Consider the following 21,276-nt stretch of genomic DNA (forward strand, 5'->3'; position numbering starts at 1 on the left):
CAGTAATCTTACGATGGAGAAACCTGAAAAACACTACCTCAGCCTGGTGATCAAAGTCGACCTCAGCATTCATAATGCATATTCATACTTTGTACACTTGATGTGATCTGACAAAATAACCCTTCTACTCTGTGGTCTTCCTCCCCAAAACACATAATCCCAATATTATCATGAAAAATGCATCAAACAAATTCTAGTAGTGGGCATCCTACAAAACCCTAACTACTCAAAATTGTCAAGGTCATCCAAGGAAAATCTGAGAAGCTATCAAACCCAAGAGGAGCCTAAGGAAACATGGCAACTAAATGTAATGTGATGTTTTGGATGAAATCCTGGAATAGAAAAAGGACATTAGGTAAAAACCAAGGAACTGGACTAATGTATGGACTATAGTAAATGATAATGTATCAATATTTGTTAATTGATTGTAACAATGTAACATACTAATATAAGTGGATCATCATAGAGGGAAATGGGTATAGTGTATATGGAAACACTTTATACTATCTTCTCAATTTTTCTGTAAAATTAAAACACTTCTAAAAAATAAAGTCTATAAAAACGCTGTGTTTTCTTGTTTTATGATTATGTGCCTGTATTTCCTAATGAATATGTAAATTTGCTTTACCTTCCTTGATACTGATATTACAGAAAATACTAAGTAACTCTGAAAGAATTTGTAACTCCAATTCAACAAGCAATAATTCTTGTATTAACTTTTTGGAAGAACCCACTGAATAAATCAAAGCAAATTGTCCTTAAAGGCTGAATTTCTTTTCAGTGTTTAATCTTTTATATGATTAATGCATACCACAAGCAAGATTCTGTTTCAAAGGGCAGAAAACATTGATTGTAGGCGATGTCTAAAGTACAGTGAAATATTAATGCATGATGCTATAACAACTTTAATGTATTTTATGTTTTCAAAATGATGAATTGTTATTTCAGTCAATAAAGTATTCACTTTTATACATTTCCTACCCACCTTTTCTGAAAACACCCACAAGAAATGAGACTATCATCTGACATTAGGTTCATCAAGTTAAATTAGAGTTTTTGGTAGCTGTGGTTGTCAATAGTACTAGAATGTGTGATACTTTTACAAATCCTCTCCATGGCAAAATCTGATCCTCACAAGGTAAATCACAGTAGGTGCCTAAAGCCAAATGACATATTGCTTTGTAGCTAGATTACCAAGCATTTTACTTAGAGGCACAATAGAATGTAGAAAAGGCCATTTCTCTTTCTGTCTTTTTCTGCTCAAAGGTCACTCACCATCTTACTTTTTACCAGCCATTTCAGAAGTTTTCCATAAATTTAGACTATATAATGTCACTTAATGTGAATGTAGCTCAACATTCTGTTTTAGTACAGCTAATCTCACATTATTTTATTGGTGCTAAATATGTAAATCATCAGCAAATTTTTGTACTTAACTTTTTTTTGGGGGGATGTGGACCACTTTTTAAAGTCTTTATTGAATTTGTTACAATACTGCTTCTGTTTTATGTTTTGGTTTCTTGGCTGTGAGGCATGTGGGACCATAGCTCCCCGACTAGGGATTGAACCCACACCCCCTGCATTGGAAGGTGAAGTCTTAACCACTGGACCGCCAGGGAAGTCCCTGTACTTAACTTTTAAAAATAATTAAAATAAGCTATTCAACACATTTTTCCTTAAAAAAAAAAAAAAAAGCAATTCTCCTTAGGCTGGCCCTGGGCACATATGTGACTTTGCCATTTTTTCCATGGACTATTTTCTTATCTGTTCTACTGTGTCACATTTGTTCTACCTTCTCAAAAAGAAGCATTTAAAAATTCATCTACGTGTTCATGCATTCATACATTTATTAAATAAATCTATTGAACACCTACAGACGGCACAGGAAAAAAGGCAGAAAACTAATCTGGGTTGCACAGAAAGTAATGAACTCAGTTAAAATTTTTGGTGAAAATAGGTATTACTCAATCTACTGGAAATTACATTTCATTATGGGGGCTCACAGACTCAAGGAAAACCAAGACCTAAATAATAATAAAGTAATAAAAGCACTAACCATTTACTGAGTGCCTGCTTGTACCTGACTCTGAAACTCTAAAATCATTACGGATGTTCTGATGATATAATTGTAATCTCCATTTTACAGATGAAAATAACAAGGTTCAGAGACATTAGGTTACTTGCCTAAAGTGAAGTGGCCCAGAAACTACAGAACTGGAAATTGAACCTTAGACTTCATAATGCCAAAGTCTGTGCTTTTAATCACAATATGTGTGTGTGAGAGAGAGATAGAGAGAGAGAGAGAGAGAGAGAGAGAGAGAGAGAGAGAAAGAAAGAGAGAGAATGTGTTTAATAGAGAACCTCTGAGAAATGGCAAGAAAACTGCCAGGTATCCATAAAACAATAATTTAGGAGCTTCTTACTATACAAGTAATTGTTAATCATATGGCTGAACTAAGGATCTCTCACTTTTGAACTAAGAAATCAAAAGCTTCCAGAAGTTGAGTCTAAATTTTACACTTACATAAGATACTTCATACAGAATGCTAAAGTATAATAACTAAAGAGCTCTGAAAATGCTGGAAGCATTCATATAAGTATGATTTCATAATGTGGATAATAGAGGATTTAAGAAATTGGCAGATGCAACTGCAGACTCATTTGTTATCATTTCTGTGAAGGGCAAGATAAATGAATAAAATGAGAAAAATGAAAAAAGAATGGCTAGCAATTTTAGGTAGTTTGCTGAATCTCCATACTAGGAAAGACTAAGCAAAAAAAAAAAAATTCTCGAAATATTATTTTGAAAGCACCTACAAGTGTATATGGTCTTTTTATACCAAATAACTTGGAATTATGAACTGTCAAATAAGTCTAATCTTCTCTGATGATAAAATTGCTGACTTTATTTGAAACTATGGAATGAAAAATGAGGTAATAATCAGAAATTCTTAAGAAAAGGAGTAGAAAAAACAAAATTATAAGAGTTATGTTAAAAAATATTTTGAAACAATCATAAAATCCCCATTACTGGTACAGAGCTTTTAAAACTTTATTTTGGTTTTAAGTTTTAATAAATATTTATATGTTTACATAATTACTGTCATAAGGAAGACACAATTGTAGGTCAACTTTCTTCATTCTTTCTTTATTAAGCATTATTCTATTTTGCTCCATCATCTTGTAATTATAATATAGTAACTGTAAAGTGTAACTTTCTACTAAGTGGATATTCCCTAAACTGTTTTCCTATTGTTAACAATTAAAGGTGTTTCCAATTTTTTGTTATTACAAATGACATGACAATGAGCATCTTTATATAATAATTTTCTGGATTATAAATTATTTATTGGCATAAGCTTCCAGAATTAGAATTAATGTGTAAAAAGCTATTAACATTTTTATCTTGCTAGACATTGCCAAATTACTTGTCAAAAGATGGAACCAAATTATATTGCAAAAATCTTTGCCAACGGAAGACATTATATATAATTTTTGATTTTGCTAAATTAATAAGTTGGAAACCTATGTTCCATTTCTTTGAATTCTTTGATAACAGAGTGCTGCTGGAGGCTGGGAGGGCAGCCATGTCCGTGAAGGCTCCCCAGAGTTGGAGCGGGGAAGTGGAAAAAGGTCAAAAAAAAATACTAATTGTATTTTCCCTCCATTGTTATCTCTCACTCTCTTCTGCCTCTGTGTAACTTACATCCAGGTAGCTGGAGAAAAATCATGTGGCAGGGCAAATTGGTATTCCAATAAATTAATAATCACCAGCTTCAAATGGATTTTCAAGATTGGAAATATTGCTCTGACTTACAGTAAGCTCTTTCTAATTCTCCTTAAGGACTATTTTCTTAGAAGCTTTACTTAACCTCCATCCTCTCTACTTCCTTCACTCTGAGCTGGTGAGGTGCTTCATAGCTCATTAAGAACACAGAGGTCAGTAAATAGTCCACTGCCAAATCCATTAATTCATTAGCATTTGCGTTGATCTTTGTATTCCCTTTTACTACAGGAGTGAAAGTTAAAAGGCCATGTGCACTACAGACAGCATTTCATTTTCCCTCATCTTCTCAAGTACTTCACAGCCCTGCATTTTCTACAGCCCATCTACTCCTTATGAATGATTCTTGCCAAAGTTCAACCTCATTCTAGACTAGTAACTCCAACTTAAAATGTTAAAAACTATATGTGTAACATGAAAGCCTCCCTCCTCCCCTAATCCCTGCATATCTTCTTTAGCCAATTCATGTCTGAACTTTTCAAAATTGTTATCTTCATATATTGTTTCCATTTCCTCACGTCCCATTTACTCTATAATTTACATCCATCTGACTTCTCTCACCGTAATCTCACTGCCCACTGTCCTGAAATTTTACTTATGAAGGTCACCAGCGATCCCCATGTCAGTATAGCCAATGAATAGTTTTTGTCCTATTTCTAGGCTCTTTCCTTCTTTAAAAAAGAAAAAGAATAAGAAAAACAAAAACCATTTTTTTCTTCTATGCTTTTACACTCTCATCTTCTGTCTTGGTATATTTTATTGGCTTTCTGTGTTTAATCTGATTTCTAACATTCTATTAGTTTTCTTTATCTTCAGTGGAATAAACCAGTATATGAAGGATTATTCTCAACAGTTAGTTCTCATAATAACAGTACTAGTAGCAGCAGTCAATACTCTGTAATGCTTATCATGTGCCAGACACTATTCTAAGACACTGTTTAAATACATATATATAGAAACACACACACACACATATATATATATGAGGTTTTCCTCATAGGCCTATGAAATAAGCCTATTATTATACCCATGTTACAAATGAGAAAACTGAGGCAATGAGAGGCCAAGGTCACAGGATCAGTACTTGGTGAAGCCCCGCCTGAGTTAATGCTGGAACTTTAGAGTAGACAAGTTCATAATGTCTCACAGATTGGCCTGAAATGTGAGCAACATTTAATTAATGACTTGTGAAGTATCAGAAAATAATGGAACATTTTAAATTGATTGGGAACTACTAAGTCATGTATCAGTAACTAAGAATGACTCTTATCGAATGAAATTATTTTTCATTATTCTTTTGAAAGGAGAATATTCTCGTGTTAGTGTTTCAGTTTTTTTTCATTCACATATTTATTCATTTATTAGATACACATTTCCTACACACCTTCTATGTGCCAGTGTTTGCTGCAAGCCTTGGAAGATTCAGTGGTGAGCAAAAAATTACAAAGTCCTTGCTCTTAAGCAAATGTCCAGTGGTGGAGGAAGACAGAGTAAACATGTAAATAAATTTTGTACAGCGACAGAAATACGACTGGAAAATGGGACGGAGAGGCACTGAGGAGGCAGGTCTCTTTGGTCAAGATAGTAGTGGTGGCGTTTGAACCGAGACCTTAATGATCAGAGGGGAATTGGTCTGGGTAGAAGGATTAGCCAATCTAAAGTTGGGAGAGCAAGAAGTAGAGCTTGTTGCATCTGAGGGACTGAAAAAGACAACTGTGCCTCGAACCCCATGAAGGTCAGGGAAAGATGTAGTAAGTGACCAGAGCCCATGGTACCTGTGAGCCTGGCTAAGTAGTTGAAAATTTAATCTCTTTACAATAGGTAGCCTTTAGAGGTTAGAAGCAGTGCAATAATAGCATCTGATTTATGCTTTTTAAAAGACTACTTTGACTGTTGAGTGTCCTACAAAAGCAAAATACTTTTGTCTCTATGAAGTGCAGATAGTAAATTTTAAAAAGCCCAATGAGCTCATAAGCAGTTGGTTTACTAAGTGTAATCATTTATCTTAACTAGACTTCATTAATATAAGCTTGGTGACCTTGGGGCCCTGGGACATATTAGATTACGGAAACCCAACTATTTTCAAATAGTGTGATTTGAAAAATTCTCGAACTTGTTGGGATTCAGGAAGATTATTTTATTGCTGGGCCTGGATGGGAAGTTTAGAATAAGAAAAGAAAGTATGATGGCTGGCTTCCATCTATTCTCCCTTTCTGTGGGAGAAATATTGATGGGGTGACTACTTTGCTGTTGACCCAATGCTTAAATTTCAGAGCTAGTTCAATCCAGTAAATATTTGCTGAACAACTATTATATGTTAGGCACCTAGCTGAAACTGGGAATATACAGAGAATTAATAATAAAAGGAGGTATTACTAACAAGAGACAGGCACTGTGCTAATGCTTAACATGCACCATCTCAAGTTACATTAATTTACACACTAAAAAAAAAAGAAAAAAAATTCATTCTGAATCTGCTATTCTGTGGTCCCAGTGTTTAAACTTCTTGGACTTCCCCACTGTCTATTACTGCTTTTACAAATACAATCTCGTCGTCTATTCATGAAGGAAATGAATACACCACATCTAAAATAACAAGGAATGTGGGTTAGATGCTCTAGGGTCTTGTCATACTCTGCCATTTACTAATAAACCACTTACGTTCTACAAATTGTAGGTGCTCATTTATAAAACGAAAGGGAGTAACTCTACATGAACTATAGATTTCTCCTACTCTAACATTTCATAATTTTCTAAGTTCTTTTCTTAAAATTTCTCTATATTATCATTAATTTTAATTAAAAAATAAAAATCTAACTCTTTTGAAAATCAAAGAGTAATTCCCGTAGTCCTACAATAATGGGATAATTAGTTCTGAAACCTGTCAAGTGTCATGTTTCATATGAAGAGAAAGTCATATTAAATAATTTTAAAAAATTAAACATGGACTTTGTAGCACAAAGACAAGGTCCCCCACAAATGGTGTTCCTTTATTTACTAGAAATGTTCAGCTCTGCATTAAAGTTGAAATAAAATAAATATATTAATTTTGAGGTACAAAAATTTCTTATGAAAATCAATTTTTCTTTTCTGTCCATACAAACAAAAGTATGGAATGACATTAGAGGTCAGGTTTATTTGGTAATAGAATGTAGCTTCTTGATATTTTTGATTTTAGGAAAGGAGAATATCAACATCAAAACTTTTTTCAACTTTACGTTTATTTAAAATGAAGCCATATTTTCCTCTTATAAAAAGAGAGTTCAACTAGAACTGTCCATTTTCTCATCTGTAAAACAAGAGCACTGAATCAGCTGACTGTATTCATTCAGAACTCAATTTCCTTATCTTATGATCACTAAGCTTCTCCCTAAATCTAACATACTAAGGTTCTAAGGAAAGGAAAATATATTACTAACGACATGTTTTGATTTTAGTTTCTTAGAGTTCAAATGTCCACCATTCACCTTGGTCTAAGCTTAAGGAACCATTCAAGGGGATACAATGCAGATGGGAGGAGAAAACAGAACCCTCACACAAGCTGTGCTGTGTTGCGATCAGCCTTCCATTTGAAAAATAATCTTCTCTATAGCTTTAAAGTGATAACTTTGTACCTGCAATGCTTCTTGTTTCAAACGGATTTTCTCTGGCTCCTCCTGAACACGTTCTGAGGAATCATCGACGTCTTCGATTTCTGAGGAGGAAGGACTCTCTACTGTCACAGTCACAGGAAATGCTGATGGACCTGAGTGTCACAAGAAGAAGATAGGAAACCACAGAGTTGTTAAACTAAAGTGCAAAGAAAGAAGACAAGATTGTATAAAAGACAACACAAGCCAGATACCAAATATCCAAATATTAGAGGACATTTAACAAAAGTGATCTGAGGTATCATTATTTATAAATGTCTCTCACTGCTCTTTAGTGTAAAATAGACAATGACTAAGTAAAAGTACAGTAATTTATTTTTGCTATGTTACTGTACAGACCTCTGTTGTACGTAGTTAGGATTAGTAATGGGAATTGCCCATATTATTTTATTAAGTTTCTTTCACAGAAGCCAAGTTAAGATCCAAGGTAAACATTTCTTCTCAGATCAACTTTATACTGCAAATGAAAAATTTATTCTTCACCATCAGACAAAAACAGTCTGGAAGAAAATGTAGTTTTTCAGAGGAAAATACATCAGTAAAGGGACTGATGAATAATCAGGAAGTCAACATATCTAAACTGTGAATAATAGACATTAGAATTTAAAAAAATAAATCACATACACATACACAGCTAAAACTGACGCATCAAAAATTTCATCTTCTCACCACCCTTAAGCCAAAACTAGGGCAACAATTCTCCCAGCAAGCTTCACTGCCACTGCAATGTTGTTCAATAGGACATTTCCAAACATTTAAAAACTGACCTGGCCACAACCCCATAAAAGTCTACAGATCATAAAGAACTGTGCTGGGATTATATAACCACGCAGAAGACAAGTCACTAGGACATCATTTTGACAACAAGCAGCAAACCCTGCAGCATAGGAAAACCCTAACAGGAGAACGAGGTGCACACCCCTCTCTCTGGGAATGCAAGGCCAGGACTGACACCCAAGATGCTCTTCTCTCAACCTCAGCAGTGGTGCCTTTCACAGAGCAACTATGCAGTCTCCCAAGACCACTGGGAAAGAGAATCTGATACTGACAGTATTAGCTTGCCACGAGGCCATAAGCGAGGGAATGTGTGTGGCCTTGGTGAGAGAGCAGAGGTTTGGGAGATGTTGCTTTATATTGTCTTTCAGATCAGGAATTTGTACATATAGCCCGCAAACAACGTTTCTTGAAAACATGTGAACATTCTTGAGTATGACAGCTCCATGTGAGGGGTCAGAAATGGCAGTCAAGTTCGTCTCACTGGGTAACAGCTGATTTGCGGACTGGAAAACAGGATTCCTTGTTTACAGATATCACCACAAGGCTGCCCGTTGTGTGCCAAATCCACACAACTACACAGTTGCATTGGGAGAGCGACCAAACATGTTTTACATGGATTTATTTCAGAGAGGGAAATGCTTCTTGTAAGGCTCTGTCAGTTTAAAAAGCCAGAAGAATGACCATCCACCTTTCCCAATTCAAGCCCTATATATCATAAATATGATAGCTACAAACCACCAACTGATTACATACATCACGAGCTTTGATGAATGGAAAGCCCCTAAAAAGATATCAACAAAACGAAGTTAGATCTTCATGTAAATACATCACCAGTTAAACCCAGTTAATACAACTATTTAGTAGTATGAACAGTATCCATACAGAATTGTGTATAAAAATAAATAAGCTCAAAACAAGGACCTGGAGGGCTCTGCTACGGAGAAAACACAACAGAATTCAGCCTACTGGCTTGCTAATAACTCTCTGAACTGCTGAGAGGCCCCTTCAGCTCCTATGTTCAGGATGGTTGAGATTTCAGTCTCTCTTCTTTAAATGGTGATATTAATCGTTCTCTAATTTACCACCCTGTGTGACGAGGATGGACCTGCGATGAAGTGTCTCAGGAAGAAGATAGGAAACCACAGAGCTGTGAAACTCAAGTGCAAACACTGGGGATTCAACACTATAGTTTATGCAACAGCAATTCACATTACCATTTGCAAAAAAGTAGTCGGTTGTCCAGTGGGGATTAGAAACATCCATTTAACATGAGCAACTGAACAGATATTTTACACAGTAACTACTTCAAGTACTATTTAAAATCAATTCTCTTTGTTTTCTTAAGCAATTGTTAATCCCCAATTTCCTGATTACTACCAAGTAAGTCACCTGAAGATCATCTAGAGCCATCTATTTCACTTAGCAAGCCTAAAGCTATAATTCAACCATTTTATTTACTGTTCTGTGACAAAAGTTACTATGAGCAGCTATCCCCTGAATAAGAAATCAGCTAATGCTAGTTTGACTCACTAAATCGGATTTACTGAGTTAATAAGCCAGTTGATTTAGAATAGGTCTAATGCACATTTTTCATCCATTCTGCATTAAACTATTTCCCATGCCTAAAATGTCTTTTTTCCCATTCGTACGTCTCCAAATTCCTACTTCTGTGCTGTAGGGCTTCGCTCAACTACACCTGCCTTTAATGAAACTTTCCTCACATGCACAATTGGTGATCATTTTAGTCTCCTCAAGACTCCCACGGAGTTACCTCTGTTGTGACACTTGAGAAACAACTTGAAACTCCCAATTACTTTTAATTTTTCTTCCTTAGAGGGCTCATTAGGCAGAAGCCAAGCCATGTGTGAGTTACCTTTTTTCCTCTACACAAAGCACCAGAGACCACCCACATAATACAAGTTCCAAAATAAAGAACTCTAAATGACTGAAAAAGACAGGGAACGCAAACAGGTAACCTGTTGCTTTTTGCACTTTCTGCAGGACACAATGGCCGGAAACCAGACACTCCAGGTGGTAGCGCTTCAGGAGGGTAACATTCTTTACCAGCAGAGTGTTTCCTTCCATTACTTACAGGCTTCTTTGCGGCCAAGACTACGTTGGACAAAGCATGAAAAGAAGGAATCAAGATGCACCAAAGGTCTACAGAGCAACTGTCACACGTGCACACGTCGAAAGGAATCAAAAAGGCACTTGACAATGATGCCAAGCCCATTAAAAAGAGGATCGTTTTGTACAAAGGTTTTACATAAGCCAGCATTTTTAAAAAATATAAGTTCTCTACAGTAACAAGTTATTTTAACTAAAACAAAAGTATTGACATGTGCAGAAATGCAAAAATAAAGTTTAAAAAAAATCCCAAAGTATGGTACATTTCATGTATCATGCAGAAACACTCAAGTTTCCTGAATCTTAGAACACCTTTGGCATTTCTGAATCTCAAGGACACAGAAACACAGATACACCCATGACTTCTGCCAAACAGAATCTTCAGAAGTAGACCAAAAGTTAAGTTTAAGATGAATTTTTCTATGTAAAAACAATACAAGTTATAAGGCTGCAAGTTGCTGGGGGGTGGGTGAGTCAATTTTACCCTCCTATAAGCCTGTCAACCTTCACTGCTCCTTTGATTTCATATAGAAAACACACAAAAAACCAAATGAAACCCACTGGATGAAAGAGTGAAATGTGGAGACTTACCCTATATTTCAGTAGTAAAGAGGCAAGTATCTTTATATGAAACATTTGGTTGCAAAAACTAGACCTACGTGTTAATATTTTACTTAGAACAAGCCATATATTAAAATTCACATTTAAATATTTAATTTGAATTTATTGAAAACAAACATCATAGGTTAAAATGGTTATATTTATCCTTCAAAGCTACTGTATTTTATGTTATTTATTTTAATAGATCTTGATTGGAGTATAATTGCTTCACAATTCTGTGTTAGTTTCTGTTACACAACAAAGCGAATCAGCCATATGCATGCACATGTCCCCATATCCCACCCTCTTGAGACTCCCTCCCACTCTCCCTATCGCACCCCTCTAGGTCATCGCAAAGCACCAAGTTGATCTCCCTGTGCTATGCTGCTGCTTTCTACTATATTTTAGCAGCATTAGGATGCAGGGTAAAATGGAGTGTATGCGGTAATATAGGACAAATATTTCATAGAGTGTAGCTTATTGATAATCACCACACGATCCTGTGTCATTTACATGCCTCTTAAAAATATATAGGAGGGCTTCCGTGGTGGCGCAGTGGTTGAGAGTCGACCTGCCGATGCAGGGGACACGGGTTCATGCCCCGGTCCGGGAAGATCCCACATGCAGCGGAGCGACTGGGCCCGTGAGCCATGGCCGCTGAGCCTGCGCGTCCGGAGCCTGTGCTCCGCAATGGGAGAGGCCACAACAGTGAGAGGCCCGTGTACCAAACACACACACACACACACATATATATATGTATATATATATATATATATATATATATGTGTGTGTGTGTGTGTATGTATTAAAATTTTTTTAAATTACACTTTTCTTGTTAGGAGATTAAAAAATTTCTAATAAAAGTTCCCATCTTTTATTAGGCATACATAAGTACAATATAAATGTGACACAATTCACACCATTATTTCACCCCTATACTCACCTGGATCTAGGTATATACACAGATACTGATTTGGCTTACCTCTATGTCTCCAAATAACTGAGGCAAATACAAAAAAAAGCCCAAGAAATAAAATTACTCTTAAAAGAGCTCAATGAGCTTGTATACTTCAGTTACATTTCCACTTTGTTTAATCATGCTAACTAAAAAAAAAAGGTTTAACTGTTCTCATTCCATGATGCCCTATTATTCTGTACTAATTTTACAGAATTCCTAATATGTTTTACATATACATGTTTTATTTATATATCTTTCCATTTCTAATATCATAGCAAAAGTCAAGGTAGCTATTTTAAGAATGCTTTACATATGATATAAATTTTAAATAATAGTATCTAATTAGTGTGATATCACAAATCTTAACTTCTTTGAATGTACTATTTGATTATTAAAATATCACTCTCTTGAAATAACAATTGGCAGATGATCATAAGCTTTTTTTTGACTTCATAAACACTCTTAACAACTTATTTAATACACTATTGTCCAAGCAAGTTGATTAATAGAGAATGAAAAACATACAACTTTAAGTAGAAAAAAAAAAAGCTGTATTTATGAAGATGTTTACAATAGTTTATTTGAGGTTATTGCCAATTTTTCACCAATTTAAAAAATTGACCTACTCAATGAAACCTTGTGAATGCAATGGTAAAAAGTATAACTATGAATCACAGAATTTAAATTTAGTATGAAAAGATAAGAATGGCAAATTATATTGAAGCTATGTGGAATTATGTTTATAGACAGCAGGAAGAGAAAATTAAAATGTAAATATTGCTTGATAGGAGAATGGGATTAGAGGTGGTCTGTTAAATTTTTCATTTTTATGCTAATACCTTTATAAAATCCCAAAATCTTCAAACAACACACTTTTTAAAAATTGTGGTAAACTACACAAAACAGAAAATTTATAATTTTAACCATTTTAAAGTGGACCGTTCAATGATATGAAGTCAACAAATTTTTAAAACTTTCAGAGGGCACCTGAATAAAACATGTGTTGTCCACTGGTGATTTTAATGTATCTGGTATATAACTAAAATCACCACAAAACTCGTTCTGGGAAATTGGCAGATCATAAACATAAAAAATTTATTTTGCTTTTTATTAAACCTTATTGTTTTGCTGTTTAAAAATTCAAATTTACTCACAAGAAAGAGTCAGTTTCATATTAGATTTGGTTTCTCAAATGCTGCTCCTGCCATTCATTCTTATCACCAAAAAAAAAGACTATTTGTGACTAACGATAATATGTTACAGAAAATAAAAAGTTAAAAGGTTTTCAAGCTGCATATCTGGGAACCTAAATTAAAGCATCACACAACATTTTCAAAAACAGAAAAGCCATTTGATTTGACTAAAATCTTAGTTTTAAGATGGCAGAAAGTACCTTGATAATTTTCTTTTAAGAAAGAAAGAAAACCAAGCCATTAAAGAGAAATTCTTCCAAGAGAACTGAAACATGTTATATACCTCTGACTTGGCACTCCTTCATCTGGAGAACTTTTTTGGTAACTGTTTTCATCACAGAATGATCTAAAGTAAAATGAATTGAAATTAGAGTAATTATTTTCCAATGAGTGGCTATTTCCATTTAAAACCAAAAGCCAACTAATTATTGCTTTTCCCATACATTTAAATATGAAATCTACATTATATAATTATACACTTATTTCCCCCTTTGTGTATTCTAATTTCTTCCTCAGAAACCTAAGATGCCATCTTGCAGACTGCCCACAGTGGCTACTATTTTGGCAGCAGCAAAGGTTAACTTGAAACATTTTGCATCTAAAGTGGCTTTGGATACCTTTGGATACAAAGTACAGTCTGAGCACCGTCCAGACGCTTAGATACCTAAAGACCATCTAAGATATCAAACCAGGGCATCCAAGAGAACAAACCAAGTCCTGATATTCCCTCAAAAGCTGCTCCTCCCATCAGCCCCCTTCTTCTAAGGGATACTACCCAGTTGCACACATAATCATCAACGACTTGTCTCCTTGTTATTATTTCCTTCATACCTCACATCTATCTGCAGGTCTTGATAGCTACACCCTCAAAAGACAACCTGAATTCAACCACTTTTCACTTGCTGCAAACTTCCAACCTAACCTAGGCCACAAACATCTCTTATTTGGAGCACTGTGATAGTCTCCTAACTGGTCTCCCTGTTCCTCTTCTTTTTTTTTTTTTTTTTTGCGGTACACGGGCCTCTCACTGTTGTGGCCTCTCCCGTTGCGGAGCACAGGCTCCGGATGCGCAGGCTCAGCAGCCATGGCTCACGGGCCCAGTCGCTCCGCGGCATGTGGGATCTTCCCGGACCGGGGCACGAACCCGCGTCCCCTGCATCGGCAGGCGGATTCTCAACCACTGCGCCACCAGGGATGCCCCCAGTTCCTCTTCTTTATCCTCCCAAGGCCCTTCTCTATACCAGGTCACCTTATTCAGATACGATTTGGATCATGCCTTTTTCCAGTTCAAACCCCTCTACTCATTTAGAATAATCCACATCTTTACTCTGGCCTTCAAGACTTTACAAGAGCAGACCCCTGGCTAGCTCCTTGACCTCATGTCCTACCACACTCTTCTTCACTCGGTACTCTGCCCAGATTGGCCTCCTTGCTTTTCCTTAAATACTCCACCCACCTACATGCCTACATACTCATTGCCTCCTTGTCCTGGAATGTGCTTACTCCACATCTTCCATGGCTTGCTCCTCTCTTCATTCAGGTCTCCGTTCAAATGCCACTTCTCCAGTGAAGCTGTCCCCTAACAAACCTATCCAATGGAGTCCTACCTGCTCTCCCTCACTCTCCTTACATTAAGATACTTTTGCACTTCCTACTCTCTAAAATTATATGACTTATCTGTTTACTCATTTCTATCTGATCTCCTTCACTAGAATGTAAGCTCCATGAGGGCAAGACTTTTGTCTGTCTGGTTCACTGCTTTATCCCTAGTCCCTAAAACCCGTATCTGGCACACAGAAGATGATTACAAAATTACTTGTGAATCTGACAAATGAATAAAGTACTCCTGGCAAGAATTCAGAGGTTGCACAGGAAAGAAAGAATGCTCTTGGTGGAAGCAGGCTTAGTATCTAGGTTCACCTCTATTCAGAGCAGAGATAAGAAAAATTTACAAGTATAATTCACTTTAATTAGTACATTAGCTGCTAAAAACATAAGGGAAGTGCAACACTAGAAAAGTACAGTTGAAGCTTGAACAACATGGGTTTGAACCTCGCGGGTCCACTGACACACGCATAGTTTTCAATACATATGTACTATCGTCCTACATGATCCAAGGTTGGTTGAATCCACAGATGTGGAACCACTGACTATAAACTTATACCCAGATCTTCAACTGCGTAGGGGTTGACACCCCTAACCCCACGTTGTTCAAGGGCCAACTGAATATGATGAGGAAAGTTAAACACATTAAGTTTTAAAAAACTGTCAATACCTGAACAAATTCTTTTTGTTTTGCTATGTGTTTATCAATTTAAAAAAAGTGACCACATACCAACAAGCAGATTTTTTTTATATCCAGAACGAGCAGAGTTCTGTTGGTTTCAAGGGCCTTTAGGAAAGCCTTTGCTCCTTCACTGGTGAGGCCGCACTGCTGCAGGTCAAGTGCTTTCGATGAAAGACAAAAGGTCACTTGCTAACTCTACAGATTTAACATATAGACAACTCTCATTTTCTCACGTGTGGAAGAGTCCTGCACAAGACAAGTCATGGCAGGTTTGTAATTTTGGGTATGGAAAAAAACAGAAACATATACGCACACACATAATGCATAAGCCAATTTAAAGACCTCTTCTTGGATGTGCAATGATAACCCTGGCTTTAGTACCAATAAATCAGACAACATATTTTACAATTACAGAACTGAAGAATAACTGTATAGAACCTATGAGCAAAAAGCATCACAAAATGAATCTCAGTTCATAATTAGCAAGGGCGGCAGGGGCATGTAAACCTCACAAGCAAAACCTGGTGGAGCTCAGAAATGCACTGCATTCTTTTGATCATGATCTTCAGCTCCAAATCACACTTGAAACTACTTCAAAGGGGAAAACAAAATAGAAGAAATGTAATAACTGTTAGTTTTAGAGGAAAAAAAGACAAGTCTCAGAGGATACAAATAATAAAAACTTTCAACAATGTGTGAATAGAGAATACATACTAAAAACCTATCATGAAAGTATGATGGTCAAGAACCCTCGCAGTAAAAGGTCAGACAAAAACCAGAAAAACTGATCATGAATTCTAGTAGTTCTGGGGCTGAACAACCTACTCATTTAAACCAAAGGGATCATCACTAAAGCACAGGGATTAAAAACTATTACATGAAAGGAAACTATCATGAGTCTTTCGTTTAAGTGTTGTGTGGACCATCACATTAAAATAACTGGAGTCTTTCAACACCCCCATGACACACAGAAATAGCAAGTCAGACATACGGATCTGACAGGATATGATACAACCCTTACAAACTCTCACTACAGAAGAATGGACACAGGGTATAATTAACCAAATAGCCAAATTAATACAAACAGCCAGTAAACCTCACCAGTCAATCAAATGAATACAAAATAAAACACAATGTGGTTATTCTCCTATCAGATGAAGCCAAGATTCTGTAAGAAAAGCCTTTAAATAATGTCTATACCCTTTGGATCCAACAACTCTCTTTCTAAGAATTTAACCAAAAGAAATAGTCAGAGATATAGGTAAGGATATATATCAGAGTACTATTTGTAACTGAAAAACTGGACAAAGCTTATATACAAGAATGGATAAGCTATGTGCACTGTGGCATATTCATATAATGGAATACTGAACAATCACAAAAAGTGATGTAGGAGATGCAAATTTACTGACTTGCTAAAATGCTCATACTAAATTAATTGAAAAAAGTTATAAAATTTGGAGTAATCCCACTTGCATAGTAGAAAATGGAGAGGTACTCATTTTTGTAGTTTTACCTTTTTTTACAAGTGCTACAGGCCAGTGTTTGTGAGAGGCAGGCTTCACATCTACTGTTGGGGTGGACTACAAATTGGCATAGCCTTTCTGGGTGGTAATTTGGCCATGTGTATCAAATGTCTTAAAAATAGGTCACACTTAGTCATTCCACTTGTAGTACCTTATTCTACAGAAGTAATACCGATGGACACAGAGATGTATATACAACGTAATCACATTGTTTCTCACAGGGAAAAGCAAACTGTCTAAATAGAATTGCAAAGAATTGATTAAACTATGGGACATCAATACGACGCAATACTACATGATACATCATTAAGTGAAAAAAGCAGGAATGTGAAATAGCAAGTATACTACAATTCTATTTTTGTAATCCCTAAGTGTACATATATATTTGTAGAAAAAAAAAGACTGAAAGTATATACACCAAAATGAACAGTGATTATATCTGGGTATTAAAATGATAGGTAATTGTTCTCTTGTTACTCTGTATTTTCTCTAAAGGATATATGCAACTCTTAGAGAAAGTTTAAAAGCAAAATAAAAGCTATCAGTAAAATGAGGCTTTAAAAAATCCTATCACAATAGTATCATGCCAAAAGCTAAGCATATTAAAAATTCAATATTTTCAACTTTAGAATTTCCCTCTAAGCCATAAATCCTAAGAGATTCTGCCAAAGCACTTGCACCCAGGTCACCAATGAGCGTGTTGCAGTTCAGAGTGATGTGCCTCAAACCAGCCATGCAGTCAAGATCAGGTCTCCTGGAATGAAGACTCTCAGCCCAGGTTTCTTCATGCCTTCTGGTAGTCTGATACTTCAAAGATTTAATGGGATGAAATTAAGATGCTTGAATAAGGAAACAGGGTGTGCCTGAGTATGGCTTCTTATGTCAGAGATTTACACACACACACAGATCAAGCATATATGCCAGGAGCATCAACCTGAGAAATTCAACAGTCACTTCTGGTTTACGAGTCCAGTGACCCAGATTCTGCTCGGTCAGTGATTAGATTCTAGCCACTGCATTTCCTGTTTCTGAACACTTATGTAAAGTTGGACAACTCAATTACAGTCTATGAATTATTTTCCTTATCTTCTAAGTCAGGGAATTGGTTCTAAATGCTATCTTTGCTGAGGCCGTATATTTCATCATCCTGTCCTCCAATGGCCTCCAAACACCTGACTGAGCAAACCATAAGAAAACTTTTTAATATGCATCTTATTTATTAACAAATTATATACACAAAGTTCCATACATAGAATTTATGTACATGATAAACTACACAGATTTTTTAAAATAATACAAAGGTAAAAATGTTCTAATATTTTCTTTTCCTAACTCCTAAGGCATTATTTTATTTTACTTAATTTTTTATAAAGATTTATTTATTTATTTATTTGTTTGTTTGTTTGTTTGGCTGTGCCGGGTCTTTAGTTGCAGCATGCCGGATCTTTTAGTTGTGGCATGTGGGCTCTTAGTTATGGCAGGCACGTGGGATCTAGTTCCTTGAGCAGGGATCGAACCCAAGCCCCCTACATTGGGAGCACATAGTGTTAACTGCTGGACCGCCAGGGAAGTCTCAAGCATTATTTAAAAAACTATATTTACAAAATGTATCTCACATGCTGCCTAGGGTACGCACACAAGCTTTAGAGGCCTGGACTATGCAGAGCCAGTTTGATGTGCCTTGGGAAAATAATGGTTTGACATTTAAGCAAAAGTACTGTCTTGAAGACATTCAATTCTTTATATTCATAAAGTAAATTCTGGTAACAGGGAACACTGACTGTCAATGAAAAAAGTCTTATTACATTCCTGAAAAAGTAAAAGACTCAAAGTGCCTTTGTTACTCTAAAAGGAAAATCATTAGTGTCATTTTTCTATTAATAATAACTTATTAAAGCTCCAAGCAGAAACAACAGCAATCACTTACACAGCGCTTCGTATGTGCCAGGCACTATTTATACAAATAAGTGCATTTAAATCTCATAACGAGGCATAGAGGTTCAGTGATTTGCCCATGGTCACTAGCTATGAAATGGGAGAAAGGGAATTTGAACCTAGGCCATTTGGCTTCCGCACCCAAGTTCCTGACTGTTTTCTACCTCAGGGGTCAATGGACTCGCCCTGTATAGGCTCAAAGAAGTTTTCAATTTTTAAAATCTAAATTTAAACATTTCCACATTTGTGGGCTCTACAGTTTCTGTTGCAATGACTCTGCCCCACTGGTGTAGGGTGAAAGGAGCCACAACTACCATGTAAACAATGGGTGCGACTATGTTCCAGAAAAACTTCCTTTACAAAGCCAGGCGACGGGCTGGATCTGGCCCACCAGCCAGAGTTTACCTATCCCTGATCTGCACCATCAAACTATTAAAAAGCCTTCATGTCAAATTATTAGCTAACTTTAGGCCTAAATACAGTCATTATAACCACTGTAACGTTGTTAAGGCATTATTTTAAAAACTGTATTTACAAATTGCTGATGTACTGACTTTTATTAGTTTAAAAACTACAACAGCTAATAAACACTTGATTCATTTAAGTCTTGAAGACTAGAATGGCATAGTTTCTTCACAGTATTACAATAAATGTTTTCAGTAAAAAAAATACATAAAAGTATTATCAGGTATTATATATTAAATCTCCTATTTCTAAAATTAAGTGGACTATCTTTACTAAATGGTAGAATCCCAAACTGAAAACTGGTCATATTCTTTCAGCAAAATGAAAGCTGCGCTCACATGTATCAAAAGACAAAAATTAGGGCTTCCCTGGTGGCGCAGTGGTTGAGAGTCCGCCTGCCAATGCAGGGGACATGGGTTCGTGCCCCAGTCCGGGAAGATCCCACATGCCGCGGAGCGGCTAGGCCCGTGAGCCATGGCCGCTGAGCCTGCGCGTCCAGAGCCTGTGCTCCGCAACGGGAGAGGCCACAACAGTACCACACACACACACACAAAAAGACAACAATTAACTGCCCTCTGTATCAATATATTAATGTGTTTCAATCACATATGTTTTCATGAAAGTTTAAACATAAAATCACCTTTAAGATCTAGGCCATGTGATCTGCTCCATGCCATGTCAGAATACACCCCGTGAAGTTTACTTAACTTGTCTTAAGTGTGATAGAATTCTTTATACCTTGACAAATAACTAAAAGGAAAACAAAAAAAACCCACACACACAATAAGATGAAGAGCCTATACATTTGTCAATCTTGACTTATTTGCTTTTCTTGAGTCAGTTGCAAGTTTATAGCCACATTCTCAAAATCATTAACTACAATCTTCCCAAACAGGTAATTGACGAACAGATGCATTCTAAAACTTGTCAGTAACAAAGTGCTATTCCAGTTTACAGCAACAGTTTAATTCTATTTAGATACTAAAACTGAATACAATGAATACTGCAAACTTTATTCCCAACCACTCAGCAAAGTACTACATACCTTTTCAGATATAGGGAAAAAAAGAAAAAAAAGAAAAAGCATACGATTCTTCCTATTTTCATTTCCAAAGATACATCCCAATCTTAATGATCAATCAGCGATTTAAACGTCAACTGTAAACCCAGCATACTGCTGCTATGCAGTGTACTAGAGCAATAGAAGAGAGAGGACCTCAAACCCTCTGTTCCCTCAAATTCAAAGGCAGGCTTCCTGACCCCTCCAGACCACTACCGGACACAGGGAAGGCACACTAGTGTTTCAGGACCCCAACCAACAGTCACCTGCTTTGTGATTACTTCCATGACACACCCTCACCAACACCACTGAGTTTGCTGATCCTACGGGACGTTACATGTACTTCCTATTTTAACACATACCACAGTGCATCATAATTATGATTGCAGATAGATGTTCTAACAATTGAAAGAGAATGATGACTTTTTTGCTCTTTACATCTTGCTATTTCCCTTCCCATAATATTTCCTGAAGCGAAACCATAAAATATAGACAAACACAAAAAACAGAAAATATACAAAACGTGTGCTTTGCACCTTAACGCAAACTTAAGTAAAATGAGTTCTGACAGTATCCAGCATGACAAACTTCCATGGTACAAATGAGAACGGACCAAGGTTTGAGCAGGTACAGGAGACAATCCAGGCATGAACAACACCAAGGCAAGGTAGACAGGAAGTAACATGGTGTGTAGGAAATCACGAGACCAGTCTGATGGGAAGAGACTTAAACAAGACTGAAACTCACTTTCTAAACCTCCATCTCCAATTGGACAATTCGCAGGACACAGGTGCACCAAAGTGGCCAATTTATTCAATCCCTTTAATATGGAGGAAGAGTTTAAAATGTTACTGGTTTAATTTGCCCCAAAAGCAACTCTCAACAGTTATGGCCTCTGTCGTCGGAGCTTTGTA

The 21,276-nt window shown here is 36.3% G+C and overlaps 1 pseudogene; it reads right to left on the reverse strand.

Annotated features, from left to right (window-relative positions):
* Nucleotides 1–13,364: 13,364 nt before the first annotated feature.
* On the reverse strand, nucleotides 13,365–21,218 carry LOC132494224 (centrosomal protein of 78 kDa-like; annotated as a pseudogene).
* Nucleotides 21,219–21,276: the final 58 nt, after the last annotated feature.

The sequence above is a fragment of the Mesoplodon densirostris genome, chromosome 7 (genome assembly GCF_025265405.1).
Source record: "Mesoplodon densirostris isolate mMesDen1 chromosome 7, mMesDen1 primary haplotype, whole genome shotgun sequence".
NCBI classification, from domain to species: Eukaryota; Metazoa; Chordata; class Mammalia; order Artiodactyla; family Ziphiidae; genus Mesoplodon; species Mesoplodon densirostris.